We start from the raw sequence: 27115 nt of genomic DNA, 5'->3' as shown, positions 1-27115 counted from the left end.
ACAGAAGTGACAGGTTTTGGACTAGTCCATCTCTTTATAGGGGATTCTCAGGGATATATTTATTTTCAAAAGCACTTAGTGAATTGCAGTTGCTCTCTCCAACTGCCAAAACAACTGTGTATTGAGCAGGGAAGCTGGCCAGCATCATTGTTTAAATCCTTTTTCAGGAATGTCTTTATAAAGTATAAAAGCCTTGCTGAGAATCCCCTATGAAGAGATGGACTAGTCCAAAACCTGTCACTTCTGTCAGATTTCTACTACCTACTGTAAGTGACAGCAACATAGGATAAAAGTAATTTATGGCTCATTTTACTCTGGAAAAAAATGTACTTCTTATTTGTATATGTTTGCACATTTTTTAAATTTTACAGTTTTTCGCTGTAGTGCCCCTTTAATCTTACGTCAATAGATTGATAACTGGTGTTTTCTGTGGGGATTTAGAAAGGAGAGGCGAGGGGGGAGGGGGTGGTGGGAGAGGGAAGTGGGTGGAGGGGGAGAAAAGGGAATCAAAAATAAATACTTGAACCAATTATCTAAATGTTGTGTTTTTCTTTCATTAACGTGATTAGTGCAATATACTCAGGTTATTTGGAAATACTATAATCATTATGTATCCTCTTTGATTGATATTTGAAGTTTTATTCTTTTTTTTTGCAAAATATTGCGCTACTGATCATTCCTTGTTATTATTAACACTGTTGTGATATTATATTTGATTGCTATTTGGTTCCAAAAAAACCTATGTGAAATAAAAAAAAATGGTGCAACACCACTACTTTAATTTAAAAATATGTGGTATCTGTTATTCGTTTAAATACAGTGCTTCCTCCACAGCTTGTTTCTTCTCTTTTTCAAAGATAAATTTAAAGAGAACTTCTGCTCTTTGTGCCTTTTCGGCTGCAACATCTCGTTTTTCTGACATGCGAAACACGACGTCTTCAGTCATTTCATAAAGGCACCTCAGTATTCTTTCATGCTTGACCCGGTTTTTCTGTTGATCTTGCTGAGTGTAATTTTCAAAATAGAATATGTTGGTCACCCCCAACTGCTGAAATTTTGCACATACTGCAAGTAGATGTGCACTTTGTCCATGAGTGAGGACCACAGTGGGAAGCAGACCTGCAAGACAGAAACATGAACAGATCCCAATTATAAACAGCTCTTTCAAAATGTATGATAATGTGAACTCACATACACTTTTTGAACATGTAAATACGATGCCACGTGGAGATACCACAAATGAAGTAAATAATTTAATTTAGTTGAACAGGAGAATGGGTCTATAGGTGTCTAATCTAGGATATAGAAGTGTATTTAAGAAGTCAGCGCTGTAGCTAAGGAGCTATGAGCCCCAGTTCAGGTTGTACATTGGGTTCCCCTTTAAGCATCCCATACATAACAATTACCATGGGGCATCAACACTTGCCAAAAGCCTCCACAGTGTCAGACAGGTGTAAGCAGGATAGATGAATAGTTTGTCAGTAAATGAATAGCTAATAATGACTAGTGGTGCTCAGCAGAGCTCGAATATTCGAGTAGCTCGAATATTCGAGCTCTTTCTCAGCTATTCGAGCTCGGTATTCGAGCTCCGAATAGCTAGAGCTATTCGAATGGGGTATTCGAGTACACTCGAATAGCCCATTCACTATTCGAGCTATTCGAGCAAAACGGCGCTATTCGAGCTCGGTACCGAGCTCGAATAGCGTCATAGCCCAGATTGATGTCCTTAGAGCCAATCAGAGGGCTCCCAGGCCCTCTGACGGCAGCCAATCACAGAGGGGGACCCTGGCCAGCCCCTACCCTATAAATAGCGGCCGCCATGTTAGGTTTCTCCGTGCTTGCCTGGCTGAGACTTGTACAGAGAGAGAGTTGCTCCTTTGTGCTTTGGCTTAGCAAGAGCTCTATTGTGTTAATTTACCTAGCGTTTTTGCTCACATACACCTCCTATATACACCTATATTGTTGTTAGTTAGATAGACATTGTATTTTAGTTAGTAGCTTTTGTGTTACATAGACAGAGACACAGCTGCTGCAGGCTTACACAGCTTTAGGCCTCAGGGCCTGCCTGTGTGGGCAGCTGTTCTCTCTCCTGTCCTCTGTTAGTTTATTTCTCTCATCTATACCAGTATTTCTGCTGCTGTCCTTTACTACTGATTGATTCTGTATTTAGTATTGTAGTTAGGCTAGGACACTCACTGTCACTGTTCATAGGCTAAGGCTAAGGCTACTAGCTCCTGCGTGTGTGCACTCACTGTCTGTGTACACACTACACACACTCTATTTCCTTCTGATAACTGATTGATTATTGTAATTAGTTAGTTACTTACTGTTACTACTTGTTACTCTTACTGTACTAGGAGTCTAGGACACTCAGTCACTGTTCATCGGCTACTAGCTCCTGCGTGTGTGCACTCACTGTCAGAGTACACACTACACACACTCTATTTCCTTCTGATTACTTATTGATTATTGTAATTAGTTAGTTACTTACTGTTACTACTTGTTACTCTTACTGTACTAGGAGTCTAGGACACTCAGTCACTGTTCATCGGCTACTAGCTCCTGCGTGTGTGCACTCACTGTCTGAGTACACACTACACACACTCTATTTCCTTCTGATTAGTGATTGATTATTGTAATTAGTTAGTTACTTACTGTTACTACTTGTTACTCTTACTGTACTAGGAGTCTAGGACACTCAGTCACTGTTCATCGGCTACTAGCTCCTGCGTGTGTGCACTCACTGTCTGAGTACACACTACACACACTCTATTTCCTTCTGATTACTGATTGATTATTGTAATTAGTTAGTTACTTACTGTTACTACTTGTTACTCTTACTGTACTAGGAGTCTAGGACACTCAGTCACTGTTCATCGGCTACTACTAGCTCCTGCGTGTGTGCACTCACTGTCTTAGTACACACTACACACACTCTATTTCCTTCTGATTACTGATTGATTATTGTAATTAGTTAGTTACTTACTGTTACTACTTGTTACTCTTACTGTACTAGGAGTCTAGGACACTCAGTCACTGTTCATCGGCTACTAGCTCCTGGGTGTGTGCACTCACTGTCTGAGTACACACTACACACACTCTATTTCCTTCTGATTACTGATTGATTATTGTAATTAGTTAGTTACTTACTGTTACTACTTGTTACTCTTACTGTACTAGGAGTCTAGGACACTCAGTCACTGTTCATCGGCTACTAGCTCCTGCGTGTGTGCACTCACTGTCTGAGTACACACTACACACACTCTATTTCCTTCTGATTACTGATTGATTATTGTAATTAGTTAGTTACTTACTGTTACTACTTGTTACTCTTACTGTACTAGGAGTCTAGGACACTCAGTCACTGTTCATCGGCTACTACTAGCTCCTGCGTGTGTGCACTCACTGTCTGAGTACACACTACACACACTCTATTTCCTTCTGATTACTGATTGATTATTGTAATTAGTTAGTTACTTACTGTTACTACTTGTTACTCTTACTGTACTAGGAGTCTAGGACACTCAGTCACTGTTCATAGGCTACTAGCTCCTGCGTGTGTGCACTCACTGTCTGAGTACACACTACACACACTCTATTTCCTTCTGATTACTGATTGATTATTGTAATTAGTTAGTTACTTACTGTTACTACTTGTTACTCTTACTGTACTAGGAGTCTAGGACACTCAGTCACTGTTCATCGGCTACTAGCTCCTGCGTGTGTGCACTCACTGTCTGAGTACACACTACACACACTCTATTTCCTTCTGATTACTGATTGATTATTGTAATTAGTTAGTTACTTACTGTTACTACTTGTTACTCTTACTGTACTAGGAGTCTAGGACACTCAGTCACTGTTCATCGGCTACTAGCTCCTGCGTGTGTGCACTCACTGTCTGAGTACACACTACACACACTCTATTTCCTTCTGATTACTGATTGATTATTGTAATTAGTTAGTTGTACTTACTGTTACTACTTGTTACTCTTACTGTACTAGGAGTCTAGGACACTCAGTCACTGTTCATCGGCTACTAGCTCCTGCGTGTGTGCACTCACTGTCTGAGTACACACTACACACACTCTATTTCCTTCTGATTACTGATTGATTATTGTAATTAGTTAGTTACTTACTGTTACTACTTGTTACTCTTACTGTACTAGGAGTCTAGGACACTCAGTCACTGTTCATCGGCTACTAGCTCCTGCGTGTGTGCACTCACTGTCTGAGTACACACTACACACACTCTATTTCCTTCTGATTACTGATTGATTATTGTAATTAGTTAGTTACTTACTGTTACTACTTGTTACTCTTACTGTACTAGGAGTCTAGGACACTCAGTCACTGTTCATCGGCTACTAGCTCCTGCGTGTGTGCACTCACTGTCTGAGTACACACTACACACACTCTATTTCCTTCTGATTACTGATTGATTATTGTAATTAGTTAGTTACTTACTGTTACTACTTGTTACTCTTACTGTACTAGGAGTCTAGGACACTCAGTCACTGTTCATCGGCTACTAGCTCCTGCGTGTGTGCACTCACTGTCTGAGTACACACTACACACACTCTATTTCCTTCTGATTACTGATTGATTATTGTAATTAGTTAGTTGTACTTACTGTTACTACTTGTTACTCTTACTGTACTAGGAGTCTAGGACACTCAGTCACTGTTCATCGGCTACTAGCTCCTGCGTGTGTGCACTCACTGTCTGAGTACACACTACACACACTCTATTTCCTTCTGATTACTGATTGATTATTGTAATTAGTTAGTTACTTACTGTTACTACTTGTTACTCTTACTGTACTAGGAGTCTAGGACACTCAGTCACTGTTCATCGGCTACTACTAGCTCCTGCATGTGTGCACTCACTGTCTGAGTACACACTACACACACTCTATTTCCTTCTGATTACTGATTGATTATTGTAATTAGTTAGTTACTTACTGTTACTACTTGTTACTCTTACTGTACTAGGAGTCTAGGACACTCAGTCACTGTTCATCGGCTACTAGCTCCTGCGTGTGTGCACTCACTGTCTGAGTACACACTACACACACTCTATTTCCTTCTGATTACTGATTGATTATTGTAATTAGTTAGTTACTTACTGTTACTACTTGTTACTCTTACTGTACTAGGAGTCTAGGACACTCAGTCACTGTTCATCGGCTACTAGCTCCTGCGTGTGTGCACTCACTGTCTGAGTACACACTACACACACTCTATTTCCTTCTGATTACTGATTGATTATTGTAATTAGTTAGTTACTTACTGTTACTACTTGTTACTCTTACTGTACTAGGAGTCTAGGACACTCAGTCACTGTTCATCGGCTACTAGCTCCTGCGTGTGTGCACTCACTGTCTGAGTACACACTACACACACTCTATTTCCTTCTGATTACTGATTGATTATTGTAATTAGTTAGTTGTACTTACTGTTACTACTTGTTACTCTTACTGTACTAGGAGTCTAGGACACTCAGTCACTGTTCATCGGCTACTAGCTCCTGCGTGTGTGCACTCACTGTCTGAGTACACACTACACACACTCTATTTCCTTCTGATTACTGATTGATTATTGTAATTAGTTAGTTACTTACTGTTACTACTTGTTACTCTTACTGTACTAGGAGTCTAGGACACTCAGTCACTGTTCATCGGCTACTAGCTCCTGCGTGTGTGCACTCACTGTCTGAGTACACACTACACACACTCTATTTCCTTCTGATTACTGATTGATTATTGTAATTAGTTAGTTGTACTTACTGTTACTACTTGTTACTCTTACTGTACTAGGAGTCTAGGACACTCAGTCACTGTTCATCGGCTACTAGCTCCTGCGTGTGTGCACTCACTGTCTGAGTACACACTACACACACTCTATTTCCTTCTGATTACTGATTGATTATTGTAATTAGTTAGTTGTACTTACTGTTACTACTTGTTACTCTTACTGTACTAGGAGTCTAGGACACTCAGTCACTGTTCATCGGCTACTAGCTCCTGCGTGTGTGCACTCACTGTCTGAGTACACACTACACACACTCTATTTCCTTCTGATTACTGATTGATTATTGTAATTAGTTAGTTACTTACTGTTACTACTTGTTACTCTTACTGTACTAGGAGTCTAGGACACTCAGTCACTGTTCATCGGCTACTAGCTCCTGCGTGTGTGCACTCACTGTCTGAGTACACACTACACACACTCTATTTCCTTCTGATTACTGATTGATTATTGTAATTAGTTAGTTGTACTTACTGTTACTACTTGTTACTCTTACTGTACTAGGAGTCTAGGACACTCAGTCACTGTTCATCGGCTACTAGCTCCTGCATGTGTGCACTCACTGTCTGAGTACACACTACACACACTCTATTTCCTTCTGATTACTGATTGATTATTGTAATTAGTTAGTTGTACTTACTGTTACTACTTGTTACTCTTACTGTACTAGGAGTCTAGGACACTCAGTCACTGTTCATCGGCTACTAGCTCCTGCGTGTGTGCACTCACTGTCTGAGTACACACTACACACACTCTATTTCCTTCTGATTACTGATTGATTATTGTAATTAGTTAGTTACTTACTGTTAATACTTGTTACTCTTACTGTACTAGGAGTCTAGGACACTCAGTCACTGTTCATCGGCTACTACTAGCTCCTGCGTGTGTGCACTCACTGTCTGAGTACACACTACACACACTCTATTTCCTTCTGATTACTGATTGATTATTGTAATTAGTTAGTTACTTACTGTTACTACTTGTTACTCTTACTGTACTAGGAGTCTAGGACACTCAGTCACTGTTCATCGGCTACTAGCTCCTGCGTGTGTGCACTCACTGTCTGAGTACACACTACACACACTCTATTTCCTTCTGATTACTGATTGATTATTGTAATTAGTTAGTTACTTACTGTTACTACTTGTTACTCTTACTGTACTAGGAGTCTAGGACACTCAGTCACTGTTCATCGGCTACTAGCTCCTGCGTGTGTGCACTCACTGTCTGAGTACACACTACACACACTCTATTTCCTTCTGATTACTGATTGATTATTGTAATTAGTTAGTTACTTACTGTTACTACTTGTTACTCTTACTGTACTAGGAGTCTAGGACACTCAGTCACTGTTCATCGGCTACTAGCTCCTGCGTGTGTGCACTCACTGTCTGAGTACACACTACACACACTCTATTTCCTTCTGATTACTGATTGATTATTGTAATTAGTTAGTTGTACTTACTGTTACTACTTGTTACTCTTACTGTACTAGGAGTCTAGGACACTCAGTCACTGTTCATCGGCTACTAGCTCCTGCGTGTGTGCACTCACTGTCTGAGTACACACTACACACACTCTATTTCCTTCTGATTACTGATTGATTATTGTAATTAGTTAGTTACTTACTGTTACTACTTGTTACTCTTACTGTACTAGGAGTCTAGGACACTCAGTCACTGTTCATCGGCTACTAGCTCCTGCGTGTGTGCACTCACTGTCTGAGTACACACTACACACACTCTATTTCCTTCTGATTACTGATTGATTATTGTAATTAGTTAGTTACTTACTGTTACTACTTGTTACTCTTACTGTACTAGGAGTCTAGGACACTCAGTCACTGTTCATCGGCTACTAGCTCCTGCGTGTGTGCACTCACTGTCTGAGTACACACTACACACACTCTATTTCCTTCTGATTACTGATTGATTATTGTAATTAGTTAGTTACTTACTGTTACTACTTGTTACTCTTACTGTACTAGGAGTCTAGGACACTCAGTCACTGTTCATCGGCTACTAGCTCCTGCGTGTGTGCACTCACTGTCTGAGTACACACTACACACACTCTATTTCCTTCTGATTACTGATTGATTATTGTAATTAGTTAGTTGTACTTACTGTTACTACTTGTTACTCTTACTGTACTAGGAGTCTAGGACACTCAGTCACTGTTCATCGGCTACTAGCTCCTGCGTGTGTGCACTCACTGTCTGAGTACACACTACACACACTCTATTTCCTTCTGATTACTGATTGATTATTGTAATTAGTTAGTTGTACTTACTGTTACTACTTGTTACTCTTACTGTACTAGGAGTCTAGGACACTCAGTCACTGTTCATCGGCTACTAGCTCCTGCGTGTGTGCACTCACTGTCTGAGTACACACTACACACACTCTATTTCCTTCTGATTACTGATTGATTATTGTAATTAGTTAGTTACTTACTGTTACTACTTGTTACTCTTACTGTACTAGGAGTCTAGGACACTCAGTCACTGTTCATCGGCTACTACTAGCTCCTGCGTGTGTGCACTCACTGTCTGAGTACACACTACACACACTCTATTTCCTTCTGATTACTGATTGATTATTGTAATTAGTTAGTTACTTACTGTTACTACTTGTTACTCTTACTGTACTAGGAGTCTAGGACACTCAGTCACTGTTCATCGGCTACTAGCTCCTGCGTGTGTGCACTCACTGTCTGAGTACACACTACACACACTCTATTTCCTTCTGATTACTGATTGATTATTGTAATTAGTTAGTTACTTACTGTTACTACTTGTTACTCTTACTGTACTAGGAGTCTAGGACACTCAGTCACTGTTCATCGGCTACTAGCTCCTGCGTGTGTGCACTCACTGTCTGAGTACACACTACACACACTCTATTTCCTTCTGATTACTGATTGATTATTGTAATTAGTTAGTTACTTACTGTTACTACTTGTTACTCTTACTGTACTAGGAGTCTAGGACACTCAGTCACTGTTCATCGGCTACTAGCTCCTGCGTGTGTGCACTCACTGTCTGAGTACACACTACACACACTCTATTTCCTTCTGATTACTGATTGATTATTGTAATTAGTTAGTTGTACTTACTGTTACTACTTGTTACTCTTACTGTACTAGGAGTCTAGGACACTCAGTCACTGTTCATCGGCTACTAGCTCCTGCGTGTGTGCACTCACTGTCTGAGTACACACTACACACACTCTATTTCCTTCTGATTACTGATTGATTATTGTAATTAGTTAGTTACTTACTGTTACTACTTGTTACTCTTACTGTACTAGGAGTCTAGGACACTCAGTCACTGTTCATCGGCTACTAGCTCCTGCGTGTGTGCACTCACTGTCTGTGTACACACAACACACACTGTATTTCCTTCTGATTTCTGATTGATTATTGTAACTGCTAGTTGTACTTCCTGACTGTTACTACTTACTTACTGTACTAGGGACACTCACTCAGTCACCTCACCCACCAACCCACTCCATTAAAGTACCCCACTTTTCACCCGCCCTTTTAAAAAACTTTTGTCTATACGCCCAAAACATCGAAGATGTCTGGAAGTGGCAGCCAGCGCGGTTTGGGCAAGGGGAAGGGCAGCAAGGGAATCAGGAGGAGAGGGAGCAGCATTGTGGCAGGCCGCGGCCGCGCCACCATGCACAGTTCCGCAGCAGCAGCAGCAGCGTCAGTGGCTAACATTCCTCCCATAGCCACTGGCCGTGGACGCCTTGGGCGCCGCCCAGCAGGAGCATCTGCAACTCACGCTGCAGAGACACAGCAGCAGCAGCAGCGTGTAGCACCTGCTCCGATTTTCCTCCAGCCGGGTCGGAAACGTCCCATTGAGGAAAAGGATGCAGACACTGTGGTGCAACTCATGACGGAGGATGAGCAGCCCGCCATCAGCTCTGCATCCGAGGCCTCCACCCTCACCACCACCACCACCACCCCTGTTCGCAGCAGCCGCCCAGCAGGGCCTGGAGAGGAGGCCAGTTCACCGTCAGTCGCCGACCTGTCATTCAGCACTCTTTTGACCCCAGGCATGATGAGTCAATTGTCTGCTGTTGTTGGCGATTTGGAGGAGGAGATGCTGATGGGCACTTTGGGGGATGAGGGATTGGACAGCAAGACTGTGGCGACAGTCAAGCAGCCCATCCATGCATCAGGAGAGGAGTTTGGGGGGTCATCATCCCAGCAGGACATGTTTCAGGAGGGAGAGGATGATGGTGATGACCCGGTGACAGACAGAGACTGGGTGCCACCACCTCCAGGGGATGTCGTCCTCAGCAGCTCGGAGGAGGAGGAGGATGCGCTTGTGGGCCTTGCAAGGAGGCGCATCATTGCAAGCATTGGCAGCAGTAGGCAGGTCCCACAGCCTGCTGGTGTCTCAGGCTCAGCAGCAGCAGCAGCAGCATCTGCCAGTACCACCACCAGCCGCACCCAAGCCCCCCCCCCCCCAACCACCACAGGGAGACAGGCAGCAGCGCTTCCATGCCGTAGGGGGATGTTTTTGTCACCAATCTGGCGATTTTTCACGATGCCCACTGTGTACAGCAAGTACGCCACTTGCAACCACTGCCAGCGGAAGTTGAGCAGAGGTGCAGACCCCTTAAAGTTCAGCACCAGCTCGCTCATAAACCACCTTGCTGCGAAACATTTCCACCAGCATGAGGAGTTCCAGAGGCTGAAGGCATCTGGTGCTGGCAGTGGCACCACACCCATCACTGCACAGCCTTCAGCAGCAGCAGCAGCAGCAACAGCAGCCACCCGCCCTCCTGCTCCTCCAGCAGCACCAGCAGGAGTGCGGAAACGCACTGCTCCTCCCCCCTCTGCAACTCCAGCCGCCGACACTGAGGCCTGTTCTGGCAGCCAGTCCTCAGTGGCCTCCTCCGCTGTGTCTGCTGATTCCCGTGCCAGCAAAAGGCCACGCCAGAGCCTTTTGAGCGAGTCCTTCCAGGGGGTGGTTAGGGCTCTGCCTCCCAGCAGCCGTCGCGTGCGGCAGCTGAACGGCTTGCTGGCACGGGCCATGTGCTCCCAACTCCTGCCGTACACGCTCGTGCAGGAGGGGAGCGACATTCGTGCGCTGCTTGCTTGCGCAGCCCCAGACTGGCAGCTCCCCAGCAGACACTTCTTTGCCCGCAAGGCCATTCCTGCACTGCACCGCTTTGTGATGGCCAATGTGGAGCGAGGGCTGGAGCACGCGGTTGGTGAAAGGGTCCACGTCACCATGGACTCCTGGAGCAGCCGCTTCGGGACAGGCCGCTACCTGTCCTTCACTGTCCACTGGGTCAGCTTGGTGGAAGGGGGTGAGGATGGGAGAGCAGCAGCGGGCACAGCAGCAGCAGCAACACAGTGGGTGGTGCCACCCCGCAGGGTCAGGGGAACTGCAGCAGGTTCCTCCGATCCTCTGCCATCCTCCGGCACACCTGGCCAAACCCCCCGCCTCAGCAGCAGCGTGAAGGCCCGCCACTGCCAAGCGCTGCTGCACTTGGTCAGCCTTGGGAAGACCAAGCTGACGGCAACCCATGTGTTGGCCAAACTCCAGGAGCAGGAGAGGATTTGGCTGACCCCCAGAGGCCTCAGAGTCGGAGAGGTGGTGGCCGACAATGGGGCCAATCTGGTTGCCGCAATAGACAGGGGAAGCCTGACCCACATCCCCTGTCTTGCCCACGTGCTGAACCTGGTGGTGCAGAAGTTCCTGCGCACCTACCAGGGGATGGGCGAACTGCTGGAAACGGCAAGGAACGTTGTGCGTCACTTCCGGCGCTCGGCTGCAGCCTGTGCGAGCCTGTAAGACGTGCAAAAGGAGCTGGATCTGCCACGCCATCGGCTGATCATTGACGTTCCGACTCGCTGGAACTCCACCCTGGCGATGTTGGAGCGTCTGGTTGAACAGAAGCACGCTGTCAACCAGTACCTTGCCCTGGCCACTGTTTCCGCCGCTCAGAGAAGGGACAAGACCAGCAACATCCCGTCCATCGTCCCCGATGATGACTGGAGGCACATGCAGCAGGTGTGCTTAGTGCTGGCTCCCTTTCTGCAGGCCACCAACATGGTGAGCAGGGACCATGCTATGGTCTGCGAGTGGGTGCCCCTGGTTTGTCTGCTGAACAGGGCCCTCGATGCTTTGCTGGAACAGGGAGCGGCAGCCTTGGACCAGCAGGAACGGCAAGCAGCTGCACAGTCCACCTCTGAGGGGGAGGAGGAGGAGGACTTGGTGGAGGTCCCTGACCTTGCTGCTGATGAGGGGGAGCAGCACAGTGCAGCTGAGTTGGTGCGGGGGTGGAGAGAGGATGAGGCTGACGAGGCAGAGGAGGAGGATGAGGACAGCAGCACTGCCGTCGATGTGCCAGCAGACGTGGCCCGCCTCTTCCCAATGGCAGCGCACATGGTGACGTGCCTGCGCAGGGACCCCAGGGTGATCCAGATGAAGCACAGGGAGGACATCTGGATCAGCATGATGTTGGACCCACGCCTCAAGGGGAAGTTGAGCCAGTTCCTGCCGCCTGCAGGAGGAGACCCAGCGCAACAAATAAGGAGCTTGCAGCAGGCCCTTGTTGAGCGCTTGGAGGAAGCCTTCCCCCAGCCTTCCACCCCCACTGTCCAGCAGCCAGCACAGAGGCAGCAGCAGGTGCCTGCATCCAGCAGCAGCAAGCGCCCCACAGACCTGCTGTCTCTCAGCCACGAGCTCTACAGGACTGTTGAGGCTCCGGCAGCAGTGACTAGAGAGGAGGTGCATGCAGCAGCATCCTCCTCCGGTCACAGCCAGCGCCTGACCCGCATGGTGGCTGACTACATGGGGTCCTACAGCGGGCTTGACAGCGATGCCCCTGTTGATCCCATGGAGTATTGGGTCAAGCGCATGGAGATCTGGAGCGAGCTGGCGCAGTACGCCCTGGAAGTGCTGTCCTGCCCCCCTTCCAGCGTGCTGTCCGAGCGCTGCTTCAGTGCAGCTGGTGGCGTGGTCACCGAGAAACGCTCACGTCTGTCTCACAAGTCTGTGGACAGACTGACGTTTCTCAAGATGAACCAGGCGTGGGTGGAAGGCGAGTTCCTGGCCCCTGTTGTCGGCGAGAGGGGGACATGAACTGGCTAAGAACCATTGTTAATGTGCCTTACCACCCTTTACCACCTCCTGGCTCCTGCTCACTAAGCCAGCCTGGGTCACTCTTTGACTATTACGTCGCCTGCAGCCACACATTTTACACCTACAGTGGGCTGCTGTGTGCTGCTGCTGCTGTCTGTCTGTGTTTCCCACTGCCAGGGTACACAGAATTACCTTCTGCTGCCACACTGCCACCAGCTATTACGTCAAACAATAGCTGCTCACATAATTACTCCTCCATTCCTCCTCCTGCTGCTGCTGCTGCTGTCTGTCTGTGTTTCCCACCGCCAGGGTACACAGATTTACCTTCTGCTGCCACTCTGCCACCAGCTATTACGTCAAACAATAGCTATATATCTGTGTAATTGGTTGTAAAACCAAAACTACAAAACCATTACAAAAAAAGGTTTAATTTTTCTGAGGTGCCCGGGTTGAAAACTGTGTTGTCCCAGTTGTGTATTGGACACAATGTGGGCTGCACGACCGCTGTCTGGGACCTCCTGTTGTGTTTATTTACAGCCCTGGTATCACCGCTAGGTACCAGGGCTATTATGTCACGCTGCCTGCCTCATTGACTGCATGCTGCCACACACTCATCCTCCTCCTCCTGCTGCTGAATTTACCTCCTGCTGTCTGTGTGTTTCCACTGCCAGGGAGCACATACAATGGCGCTTCCAACATGCGTGCGCCACCAGCTATTTGTTGTTACGCTCAAAAATAGCTGCATTTCTTTAAAAAAAAAAATGAAAAGAGAGATAAGTGAAGAAGAAGACGATATAGAAGAAGATGAAGAAGATGAAGAAGGTGAAGAAGAAGAAGAAGAAGAAGAAGATGAAGAAGAAGAAGAAGAAGATGAAGAAGATGAAGATGAAGAAGAAGATGAAGAAGATGATGAAGAAGAAGAAGATGAAGAAGATGAAGAAGATGAAGAAGATGAAGATGAAGAAGAAGATGAAGAAGATGATGAAGAAGAAGAAGATGAAGAAGATGAAGATGAAGAAGATGAAGAAGAAGAAGAAGATGAAGAAGATGAAGATGAAGAAGATGAAGAAGATGAAGATGAAGAAGATGAAGAAGATGAAGAAGAAGATGAAGAAGATGAAGATGAAGAAGATGAAGAAGAAGAAGATGAAGAAGAAGAAGAAGAAGAAGAAGATATAGAAGAAGATATAGAAGAAGAAGAAGAAGATATAGAAGATAAAGAAGAAGAAGAAGAAGAAGTATATACAGTGCTGAACAAAATTCTGGACACAACTTCTCTTTTCACCTTTTTTTTTTTTAAAGGAACATCCCCACATAATCACTTGCTGTTGTTACTTGGAAAAAAAGATGTTTCTTGTATCATTCACCCTCAAAACAAGTGTTGGGAAGCTATTTAAGGCCTATTCGAATAGTCAGCTCGAATAATGAGCTCGAATACCGACTCGAATAGTGAGCTCGAAGTCCGAGGTCGAATCGAATAGTAAAATTTATTCGACTCGAATATTCGACTGACCTCGAATAATTTACTATTCGAATTCGACCAAACTCGAATTTTAAAAAGGGGTATTTGAGCACCACTGATAATGACACCTTGGTAGAAAGAGAACTAGTGGTGCCCCCCACCCAGTCTAGAGGCCCCAGTGCTTTCATAACCTCTGCATCCCTAAGGGCCCACTTCCATTGGCGTGGTGTGTTGCGATCATCGCATAGGACCACATCACACCCGCGTTGAAACCAGTGCAAGTCAATGTAGCAGTTTCCATTGCTTGCTACTTTTGCAATGCGGTGCGTTGTGATCCGGGGATTGGATGCATGCTGCAGGTTCTTGCGGCCCACATCCAATTCCCATAAGTGCTGATAGGCGGCCGCATCTGGATATCCGGATGGCGACAGGAACTACCCGTGATTGGATGTGATGTGATGATCGTATTGCATCCCACCACTAGTGGAAATGTGCCCTTATTGCTATGCCACTGAAGGGAGCTAGCACATCTGAACTACGTGCCTTTTATGCCAGCCTGGACATTTAGCTACAACACTTTCGTCTCACAGACAGTGCACACTTTTGGCCACATTTGCTAAACTTAACTGTGGGCTGAAAGTACACATGGAGCTCTAAAAACATCCCTGTATGCTTTGCATGCTAGTAAAGATACATTGGATTACAATTGGAGCTTTTTTCATAGAGTAAAAATGCCTGTGGAGATTTCTGAATCAGTGAGGACACATTGCTGTACAGACTGGGCCTTCTGTAGAGATGGCCCAAACAATTTGCCGGCGGACAGTTTCTGGCAAACTTGGGCTTTTTGCCATTCACGTTTCACACATTTTTTTTTTTTATTTGCATTCACATTTTACATTAACCACTTGAGGACCACAGGTTTATACCCCCCAGTGACCAGGCAATTTTTTTTACAGTTCAGCACTTCGCCACTAGAGATGGCTTGAACGGTTCACTGGCGGACATTTCCCCATGGATATCAGCTGTTTGCACCCACGGCGGGCGGCAAGCACATGGCATGTTTGACCCTCCCCCTATACATCATTGAGCAAAACTTTGACCTCTTACCTCACAGTCAGCAGGCACATGGTAGCCAATCAGCCTACACTCCCTCACAGACCCCCCCCCCCCGCCCCCTATAAAAATGCAGTTGCGCCGGCCAGGTTTCATTCTGTCTCTGGCTGCTGTAGTGAGAGGAAGGGAGAGAGCGCATTGCTGAGATAGGGAAAGTTATCTAGGCCTGTTTTGTTGAAAGTTATCTAGGCCTGACTTGCTATGAAAGCACCCCAAATAGCCCCTTTGAGAGCTGCCAGTGTCTACTACATCATTCTGCAATTTTTTTTAAATTGTTTTTGTGTGTGTGACTCTCCACAGCCAGAGCTGTGCACATTATTACTGCTTGATGCTATTGTTGCCCCATTAAGTTGCAGGCACACGGCACAGTAGCACTCCAGTGCAAAGTTCTGATATTCTGATAGTACTCTTGCATTTCTCTGTGTGTGACACTACACAGCCCACTGATACCCACAGCTTTGCACAGTACTACTGCTGTTGGCCCATTCAGTTGCAGGCACAGTAGCACTCCAGTGCACAAGTTTAGACTGTATTGTGATAGTACTATTCAGGCCCGGCCCTAGACCATTTGCCGCATGAGGCAAATTTTAAAGAAGCCGCCGCCCCCCCCCCCCCCCCCCCCCCAAGCCGTGGGTGTGCGGGGGCCGCCCGAGCTGGAGGGGATAGCGGGCAGGAAGGGGGTATTGGGCTTAGCGGCGGGGAGGGGGGTCGGACCCCCCCCTCCCTCGCCTGGGACCCCCGTCCTCCGCTCCCCTCCAGCTTGTTAGGTCGCTGGCTGGCTGCAGCTATAAGAGGCAACGGGCGGGGATCACTCACCTTCCTCGTTCCAGCCTGCGCTCCACTGACGTCACTTCCTGCTACGCCACAGGAAGTGACGTCAGTGGAGCGCAGGCTGGAACGAGGAAGGTGAGTGATCCCCGCCCGTTGCCTCTTATAGCTGCAGCCAGCCAGCGACCTAACAAGCTGGAGGGGAGCGGAGGACGGGGGACCCAGGTGAGGGAGGGGGGGGGGGGGTCCGACCTGCCGCTAGGCCCAATACCCCCTTCCTGCCCGCTATCCCCTCCAGCTCGGGCGGCCCTCCACACCCATGGACGGGCGGATGCCGCCCCCCCAGAAGTGCCACCTGAGGCAAACGTTTCACCCCGCCTCATGGGCGGGCCGGCCCTGGTACTATTGCATTTCTCTGTGTGTGACACTACACAGCCCAGTGATACCCACAGCTGCGCAGAGTACTACTGCTATTCAGGGTTGCTCAGCAGGACCCCGAATGCAATGTTTACCCGAAAATTCAGGTGATTTTTCAGGTTTCCTGAATGCGAACCCGAACCCGAATAGTAAAAATCATGCCGAATCCGAATGCAAAGTTTCCCGAATGTGCGCACTCGAATTCGGCCGGATGGCGCAGTGGGTTCGGGTTCAGCTTCGGGATTTGGGGATGAAGTCATTGGGCCAATCAGAAGTCCTCCAGCCGAGGACCTGGCAACCCTAGCAACCAATCAGAGGAGGGGAGCCTGGCCCCCCCCCTCCTCTATATAAGGTGGCGGCCATCTTGCGGAGCCATGTACTTGCTGTGTGACTTGTGTAGTTCTGAGAGTATCTCCAGTGCTGCTGCGTCTGAGCAAGTGAATTTCCCTTGTGCTAAACCCAGCGTTTTGCTTCCTAAACACCTCATAAACAAAACACATCTATTATACTCATTTATAGTTAGATAGTATTTTAGTATTTTGATTGTTTTTAGTCAGCTAGTGTATAGTGTATACTGTGCTAGGCTAGTGTTAGTCTGTGTGCAGGCTAGGCCTGCTAGCCTAGGGCAGCCTTAGCCTACTACTAGCTTAGGTAGGTTAGGGATTCTAGTTAGTTGTGTACTTAGTTAGTACTAGTGTAGTTAATTATTTAGTACTGCTGTAGTCTGTTAGTTAGCTTCAGTACTGTGTTAGTTAGTTAGTTACTGACTGTGTACACTGTACAGGCCAGCAAACCTGTTGTGATCTGTGACAGTCATCAGCCCGACCCTATTGATTGATTGCGTCTGACCGTGTGTGACCGACTGTATTTGTCACCAACTGTCTGCGCCGCACAACTTAGTTATTTGAAGTATGCAAGGGATTTATTAGTTACCTGCGTACGACTACTAGTACCTATTCAGTTATTTTTTTGTACTGTTAGTGTGCGATTTTATTAGCTTCTGTACTGTGTGTAATAAATAATAGTTAGTCTCATCACAGGCCAGCATCCGTTGAGTGACCTGTGACTGTCACCTGCCCGACTGAATTGATTGATTGCGTCTGACCGTGTGTGACCGACTTTAATTGTATTTGTCACCAACTGTCTGCGCCACACAACTTAGTTATTTGAAGTACGCAAGGGATTTATTAGTTACCTGCGTACGACTACTAGTACCCGTTCAGTTAATTTTTTTGTACTGTTAGACTAGTGTGTGATTTTATTAGCTTCTGTACTGTGTGTAATAAATAATAGTTAGTCACATCACAGGCCAGCATCCGTTGTGAGTGACCTGTGACTGTCACCTGCCCGACCCTATTGATTGTTTGCGTCTGACCGTGTGTGACCGATTTTAATTGTCACTGACTGTCTGCTGCACGACTTAGTTATTTTAGTGCGCTAGGGATTTCTTAGTTACCTGCGTGCGTACTACTACTACTACTACTACTACTACTACTGTATACTACTACTACTACTACTACTACTACTACTACTACTACCCATTCCGTTAATTTTTTCCACTGTTAGTGTGTGATTTTATTAGCTTCTGTACTGTGTAATAATACATAATAGTCACATCACAGGCCAGCATCCGTTGAGTGACTTGTGACTGTCACCTGCCCGACCCTATTGATTGTTTGCGTCTGACCGTGTGTGACCGATTTTAATTGTCACTAACTGTCTGCCGCATGACTTAGTTATTTTAGTACGCTAGGTATTTCTTAGTTACCTGCGTGTGTACTACTACTACTACTACTACTACTGTCTACTACTACTACTACTACTACCCGTTCCGTTAATTTTTTCCACTGTTAGTGTGTGATTTTATTAGCTTCTGTATTGTGTAATAATAAATAATAATAACCAAAGAAGTACGGGATATCTAACCCAAATAGGCTCGTCTCACCCATAAGTATGATAGTAACAGACAAAAAGGTATAGGGAGCACTGAGCTGGTGTAAAAATATATACATTTATTGCTGAATTTAAATGGCCTATGGACATACAAAAAACAGACAAACATATACCCTCCCATAAAAACTAGACCTGGGACAAGCAGTATACTGAGGGAGCTGCATGGAACCGGAGTGCACTCCTATATAGTCCAAAAACATGCATGCAAAAATCTTTCTTCAGGCCCACAGTAACCTTGTATCCAGAACAACCAGGCTGGGTCACCGGACAACAATACAATCAACCCGTGTGTACATCTGTAAGGGTACACGCCTCTGCATATGTAATGCATACGTTTCTCATTACTGACACTCAGAGCAGTGTCAAACCTCAACCCCCGCCAATGAAGCGAGACTCACACTCACGTAACCATCCATTGTATGCCACAGCCGCAAGATAAACTTAGCCGAATGTTCAGTATCTCACCGCACCATTGCGACGGCCATCACAGAGACATCATGCACCGTTTTCGAGCTGTTTTTAGCTGCAACAGCAGGGCGGGGGGGAGAGAGGAAGAGATGCGGAGGCACGGGTGATGGAAGTCGGGACGCACTTCCGGGTAGCGCGGCGTGTCACGTGACGCGTTTCGTCACGACCCACGTGACTTCTTCAGACGTGACATAGGCTAGGGATGTAAGTCCTTTTATGCCTTCAAAGAACCGCCCATAACTTGGGCCGATCCTATGCAAATTTAAAAGAACAGTCTGTTTGCTGCCATCTACTGGCCAAAACAAGTATATGCACCCAGGTGAGGTCAACACAGGAAAGCTGTATATTCATATGCCTATAGTGTCCGCTTTTTCAACGGGTCTTACAGAAAAGATTTTATGTTCAGATCCTTGTTAAGGCCTTTTGGGAATAAGCTGCCACACTTGTAGAGCCACATGGATTATTTTCTTAACATTTGTGTATCATAATCTCCACGGCGTGGGCTGATATTTAGTTTATAGATACCCATAAATCGCAGTCCTGACACATCAGAATTATGGGTGGTCCTAAAGTGTAAAGCGAGGGGATTAAGTTTCTTTTTATCAATGGTGGTACTTCTGATATTAGAGATGTGGTCTCCAATCCTTGAATTGTATAGTCTTCCCAATGTAAATTAAATTGCATGGACATCTAATCTGGTAGATAACACGAGTGGTATTACATGAAATATAATCATTTACCCAAAATGTTTTTGATCCATCAAAATTACATAACTGACTACCTTTATTGACATATCTACACATATCACAGTCCAAACACTTGTGCATTCCTTTTCTGGACATTTTACTCACAGGGGGACCCCTCCACCCAAATTCACTTCTGACCAATAGGTCATTCAAATTATTACTTCTCTTAGCGGCCATATGGGGATAATCACCTACTATTTTAGCCATAATTGGATATCTTCTAAGGAGATGTCAATGTCTTTGTAAAACATCTTTAATATCCATGAAGTGAGCACTATATGGGGTCACAATACGTGGTACACTATTAGTTGGACCTCTGTTTCCAGAATGGGATGAGGATAACCTCGGCAATTTCTCCACTTTTTCTAGGAGATCCCCTCTATTTCTAGCAAGGGCCCTTTTGTATGCAGTGATAATAATCCTGTTTGGGTACCCCCTTGTCTGCAGCCTAGCCCTCAATTCACCCGCCTCCCTTTCAAAATCAGTTATATTACTGCAGTTTCTGCGCAGTCGCAGAAACTGCCCAGTGGGCACAGCCCATTTTTGGGAGGGCAAATGAGAGCTCTGAGCGGACAAGAGGGTATTCCCCGCCGTGGGTTTCCTATATGTACAAGTCTCCAAGGAAGTCCCCACTTTTTTAATTAGCAAGTCAAGGAAGGAGATCTCCCTGACATCATACGTGTATGTCAGGAAAATATTTCTGTCATTTAAATTGAGCTCCGTGACAAATGCCTTTAAATTAGGGGTGGGACGGCGAATCCGGCGAATCCACGAATCCCTCGAATATTGAGAAATATTCGAGATTCGTGGATTCGAATCCCGACGCAATTTCCCCTAAACGAATCCGCCGAATCCCGCTGCATCCCCGCACCACCGCCGATCCCCCGCTCGTCCTATTCCGACCCCCCCGCGCCTCCTCCGCTCGCCGCTTGTATAGATGTGAGCATTGGCTCACCTAACACCAGCCCTGGATTCCCTACCTGCCGCCAGCGCAGAGCCGCAGACCTCTTGTTTCCGCCTCTGTTCCCCCTAGTGATCCGCTTGTGCATCGCGTCATCACTGAAGCGCCGGGCGGGTTACTAGAGGGAACAGATGAGGAAACAAGAGGTCTGCGGCGCTGCGCTGGCGGCAGGTAGGGAATCCAGGGCTGGTGTTAGGTGAGCCAATGCTCACATCTATGCAAGGGGCGAGCGGAGGAGGTGCGGGGGGGTCGGAATAGGACGAGCGGGGGATCGGAAGAGGACGAGCGGGGATGCAGCGGGATTCGGCGCTGGATCCCCTTGTTAGGTGAGCCGATGCTTTTTTTTTTCTTTGTAGGGGGTGAGCAGAGGAGGCGCACAGAGGGAGGGGTACCCTAGCTAGCTACACTGAGGGTCCCTATACCTAACTAGCTACACTGAGGGTCCCTATACCTAACTAGCTATACTGAGGGTCCCTATACCTAACTAGCTATACTGAGGGTCCCTATACCTAACTAGCTATACTGCATGCCCCTATACCTAACTAGCTATACTGCATGCCCCTATACCTAACTAGCTATACTGAGGGTCCCTATACCTAACTAGCTATACTGCATGCCCCTATACCTAACTAGCTATACTGCATGCCCCTATACCTAACTAGCTATACTGCATGCCCCTATACCTAACTAGCTATACTGCATGCCCCTATACCTAACTAGCTATACTAAGGGTCCCTATACCTAACTAGCTATACTGAGGGTCCCTATACCTAACTAGCTATACTGAGGGTCCCTATACCTAACTAGCTACACTGATGGTCCCTATACCTAACTAGCTATACTGAGGGTCCCTATACCTAACTAGCTATACTGAGGGTCCCTATACCTAACTAGCTATACTGAGGGTCCCTATACCTAACTAGCTATACTGCATGCCCCTATACCTAACTAGCTATACTGCATGCCCCTATACCTAACTAGCTACACTGAGGGTCCCTATACCTAACTAGCTATACTGAGGGTCCCTATACCTAACTAGCTATACTGCATGCCCCTATACCTAACTAGCTATACTGCATGCCCCTATACCTAACTAGCTATACTGAGGGCCCCTATACCTAACTAGCTATACTGAATGCCCCTATACCTAGCTATACTGAATGCCCCTATACCTAGCTATACTGAATGCCCCTATACCTAGCTATACTGAATGCCCCTATACCTAGCTATACTGAAGGCACCTATGCCTAGCTAGCTATACTGAAGGCACCTATACCTAGCTAGCTATACTGAAGGCACCTATGCCTAGCTAGCTATACTGAAGGCACCTATACCTAGCTAGCTATACTGAAGGCACCTATGCCTAGCTAGCTATACTGAAGGCACCTTTACCTAGCTACCTATAGTGTGAGCACCTAGCCTGCCTACCTATACTGTGGGCAACCATTCCACGGAACGCAGGATTCGTTAGATTCGGGATTTCGAAAGGTTCGAGATATTCGAGAACCTTTTTAGATTCGGATTCGTATTCGGATTCGAAGAAATTGTGGATTCGTCCCATCCCTACTTTAAATCAAGGTCATTGCCTTTCCAGAGCAAAAGCACATCGTCCACATAGCGTATCCAGAGGGCGACGTGCTCCGCATACCCACGCGTGCACCTCACAACCTCCTGCTCCCAATAGCCCAAGTGAAGGCACGCGTAGGCCGGGGAGCACGCCGCCCCCATGGTAACGCCCCTCTTTTGTCTATATATTGATCCTCCAAATTCAAAGAAGTTATTCTCCAGAATCAGTTTCATAGGCCTCAATTCACAGAGCTTTATCAAACACTTTATCAAACGTTTGATAATTTTCCTCATGGGTAAAATCTAATTTTGAATTCACTAAGGTGTTATAGATTTATTGATCATTTCATCGATAAAACATTCGATAAATCTATAACACCTTAGTGAATTTAAAATTAGATTTTACCCATGAGGAAAATTATCAAACGTTTGATAAAGTGTTTGATAAAGCTCCGTGAATTGAGGCCATAGAGTCCAAAACAAACTCAGCATGCGACTCATAGCCTTTGTAATGATTGGTTAAATAATATTCAAGCGCCTCCAGGCCCTTTGAATTGGGAATGGAAGTAAAGAGGGACTCTACATCTAGTCCCACAAGTAGCCAGTCCTCTTCGACGCACACACCCTCGGCGCCAGTCAGCACATCCCTGGTATCCATAACAAAGGAGGGTAGACCGGTGACAATATCTTTGATTTTTAAATCAACATAGGTGGCCAACTTTTCCAGGGGGCCATTATTGCCTGAAACAATTGGGCGACCTGGGGGATTTGTTAGATTCTTATGGGTTTCTGGTAAAAAATAAAAAGTCGGGATGGTATATTCCGTTACGGTCAAAAATTTCAAACCCCATTGTAATTTCAAATTAATTTTCTCGATCAACCCTTTAAAAGGGCTGGCATTAACTCTCTCATAAGTTGTTCTGTCACTGAGCAACCTCCTTGCTTCTTGCTCATAGTTACTGGCTGTCATCAAGACGACATTGCCGCCCTTGTCACTCTCTTTTATAATGGTCTTAGAATTAGTTTGAAGCATTTTTAAATCCTCCCTCTCTGCCCTTGATAAGTGGTCCCTGCCTTTTTGATCCCAGTCAATGTCAGAAATATTTTCCTGACATACACGTATGATGTCAGGGAGATCTCCTTCCTTGACTTGCTAATTAAAAAAGTGGGGACTTCCTTGGAGACTTGTACATATAGGAAACCCACGGCGGGGAATACCCTCTTGTCCGCACAGAGCTCTCATTTGCCCTCCCAAAAATGGGCTGTGCCCACTGGGCAGTTTCTGCGACTGCGCAGAAACTGCAGTAATATAACTGATTTTGAAAGGGAGGCGGGTGAATTGAGGGCTAGGCTGCAGACAAGGGGGTACCCAAACAGGATTATTATCACTGCATACAAAAGGGCCCTTGCTAGAAATAGAGGGGATCTCCTAGAAAAAGTGGAGAAATTGCCGAGGTTATCCTCATCCCATCCTGGAAACAGAGGTCCAACTAATAGTGTACCACGTATTGTGACCCCATATAGTGCTCACTTCATGGATATTAAAGATGTTTTACAAAGACATTGACATCTCCTTAGAAGAGATCCAATTATGGCTAAAATAGTAGGTGATTATCCCCATATGGCCGCTAAGAGAAGTAATAATTTGAATGACCTATTGGTCAGAAGTGAATTTGGGTGGAGGGGTCCCCCTGTGAGTAAAATGTCCAGAAAAGGAATGCACAAGTGTTTGGACTGTGATACGTGTAGATATGTCAATAAAGGTAGTCAGTTTTGTAATTTTGATGGATCAAAAACATTTTGGGTAAATGATTATATTTCATGTAATACCACTCGTGTTATCTACCAGATTAGATGTCCATGCAATTTAATTTACATTGGGAAGACTATACAATTCAAGGATTGGAGACCACATCTCTAATATCAGAAGTACCACCATTGATAAAAAGAAACTTAATCCCCTCGCTTTACACTTTAGGACCACCCATAATTCTGATGTGTCAGGACTGCGATTTATGGGTATCTATAAACTAAATATCAGCCCACGCCGTGGAGATTATGATACACAAATGTTAAGAAAAGAATCCATGTGGATCTACAAGTGTGGCAGCTTATTCCCAAAAGGCCTTAACAAGGATCTGAACATAAAATCTTTTCTGTAAGACCCGTTGAAAAAGCGGACGCTATAGGCATATGAATATACATTGAGAAGCTTTCCTGTGTTGACCTCACCTGGGTGCATATACTTGTTTTGGCCAGTAGATGGCAGCAAACAGACTGTTCTTTTAAATTTGCATAGGATCGGCCCAAGTTATGGGCGGTTCTTTGAAGGCATAAAAGGACTTACATCCCTAGCCTACGTCACGTCTGAAGAAGTCACGTGGGTCATGACGAAACGCGTCACGTGACACGCCGCGCTACCCGGAAGTGCGTCCCGTCTTCCATCGCCTGTGCCTCCGCATCTCTTCCTCTCTTCCCCCCGCCCTGCTGTCGCAGCTAAAAACAGCTCGAAAACGGTGCATGATGTCTCTGTGATGGCCGTCGCAATGGTGCGGTGAGATACTGAACATTCGGCTAAGTTTATCTTGCGGCTGCGGCATACAATGGATGGTTACGTGAGTGTGAGTCTCGCTTCATTGGCGAGGGTTGAGGTTTGACACTGCTCTGAGTGTCAGTAATGAGAAGCGTACGCATTACATATGCAGAGGCGTGTACCCTTACAGATGTACACACGGGTTGATTGTATTGTTGTCCGGTGACCCAGCCTGGTTGTTCTGGATACAAGGTTACTGTGGGCCTGAAGAAAGATTTTTGCATGCATGTTTTTGGACTATATAGGAGTGCACTCCGGTTCCATGCAGCTCCCTCAGTATACTGCTTGTCCCAGGTCTAGTTTTTATGGGAGGGTATATGTTTGTCTGTTTTTTGTATGTCCATAGGCCATTTAAATTCAGCAATAAATGTATATATTTTGACACCAGCTCAGTGCTCCCTATACCTTTTTGTCTGTTAATAATAAATAATAGTTAGTCACATCACAGGACAGCATCCGTTGTGAGTGACCTGTGACTGTCACCTGCCCGACCCTATTGATTGATTGCGTCTGACCGTGTGTGTCCGACTTTAATTGTCACTGTCTGTCACACGAGTTAGTTAATACTGTAGTATACTACACTACTGCTGTTAGTAGTAGTACTACTACTACTATTTAATACTACTATTTAAATAAAGATTAAAAAAAAACTTTCATTTTTTGTTGTCACTCAACACCAGTCACCACCAGCAGTCACCACCAACGCAGACTTTATTAAAGTTTACCGCCCTCTTGTACAATTTTTTTCTGTGTTTCTATAATTGTACAATGACTGGCAGAGGTAGAGGGTGAGGCACCACCAGAAGAGGCAGCGGCATTGCAGCAGCCACTGCCAGCAGCAGCAGGTCTGTAACTGGTCCGCCGCCAGACACTGACCGCAGAGTTGTGGATGAGGGAGCAGAGGCGCAACAGCAGTGCCCACGGCCCATTGTGGAGAGTCAGGTGCAGGCTGTGGTGGAAATGATGGCAGAGCAGGAAGCCACCGTTTCCAGCCAGGCCTCCAGCACCAGCGAGACCAGTGCCACCACCACCAGCACTCCAGTCTGCAGCAGGCCTCCACCACCGCTTGAGGCCATGGTCACGGTGACCCCATCGACCAGCCTGCCCTCAATGAGCACGCTCTTCTCCCTTGAGATTGTGACCATGTACAGGGCAGTTTTGGAGAAGTATGAGTTGGAGATGATGGGGCAATGCAAGGAGGAGGAGAAGTTACAGGTGCAGAAGTTTGTGGTTGGCACTGAGGAGGAGGGGTGTGATGCAGGGGATGTTGGGGTAGAGGAGTTGGTTGAGGCGGGCTCACAGGATATGTTTGTGGATGATGATGATGACTTGCTGGATCCTTTCTATGTGCCACCAGTACCACCAGCACAGTTGGTTGAAGGCAGCTCGTCATCGGAGGAGGCGTCTCTGGCGCAGAGGCGCGGCAGCAGCAAGGCGGCCAGCACAGGGCGTGGATGGCAGGAGCCACAGCCTGCTGCTTCAGTCGCTACCACCACCCGCAGCAAACCTCCAACTAAAGCAAAAAAGGTACAATCCTCCAAGGGCACCAAAAAAACCCCAGCCCTCAAGCTCAAAGAGCAGGTTGAAGTCCCCAGTCTGGTGGTACTTCACCAAGTGCCCAGTGAACGCGACACGTGAAATTTGCAACAGTTGCGGTGTCAGTCTCAGCAGGGGTCGCGATTGTGGTGATATATTGGGGTGCTGGTGATGTTAGGGATAATACAGGAACATATTCTATCATTTTTCTATCTGCTGTATATTATGTCAGAGGTGGAGGGATGTCAGCCTTTGAAGGTATTGGCAGCTGGCTTCCTGTAGTTCTGTATGTGCATGTAAATTGACTCTATAATTGTCTGCTTCTAATTAGGAAACCCTTAAAGAGGAGCTGTTAGGTATAAGGTCTCAGAGAAAAAAAACACATATATCAGTAGCTAAAGATTGGCTGTACTTACATTACATATGCATTTCATTGTCCACGTTTGGATTTCACAGAATTTTTATATAGTATTTGCAGAGAATGATGCTCCTGACAGCTCATGGCAGGTTCCATGTTTGTCTGTCTCCTATGAAGCCAAATGTGTTGTCATGTCCTGCCTGCTTCCTGATGATTCCACTCGGAAAAAATACAACACTACTGTGCAGTGAATATT

The sequence above is a fragment of the Hyperolius riggenbachi genome, chromosome 7 (genome assembly GCF_040937935.1).
Source record: "Hyperolius riggenbachi isolate aHypRig1 chromosome 7, aHypRig1.pri, whole genome shotgun sequence".
Lineage (NCBI taxonomy): Eukaryota > Metazoa > Chordata > Amphibia > Anura > Hyperoliidae > Hyperolius > Hyperolius riggenbachi.
The sequence above is the reverse complement of the archived record's forward strand: the minus strand, read 5'-3'. Positions refer to the sequence as shown.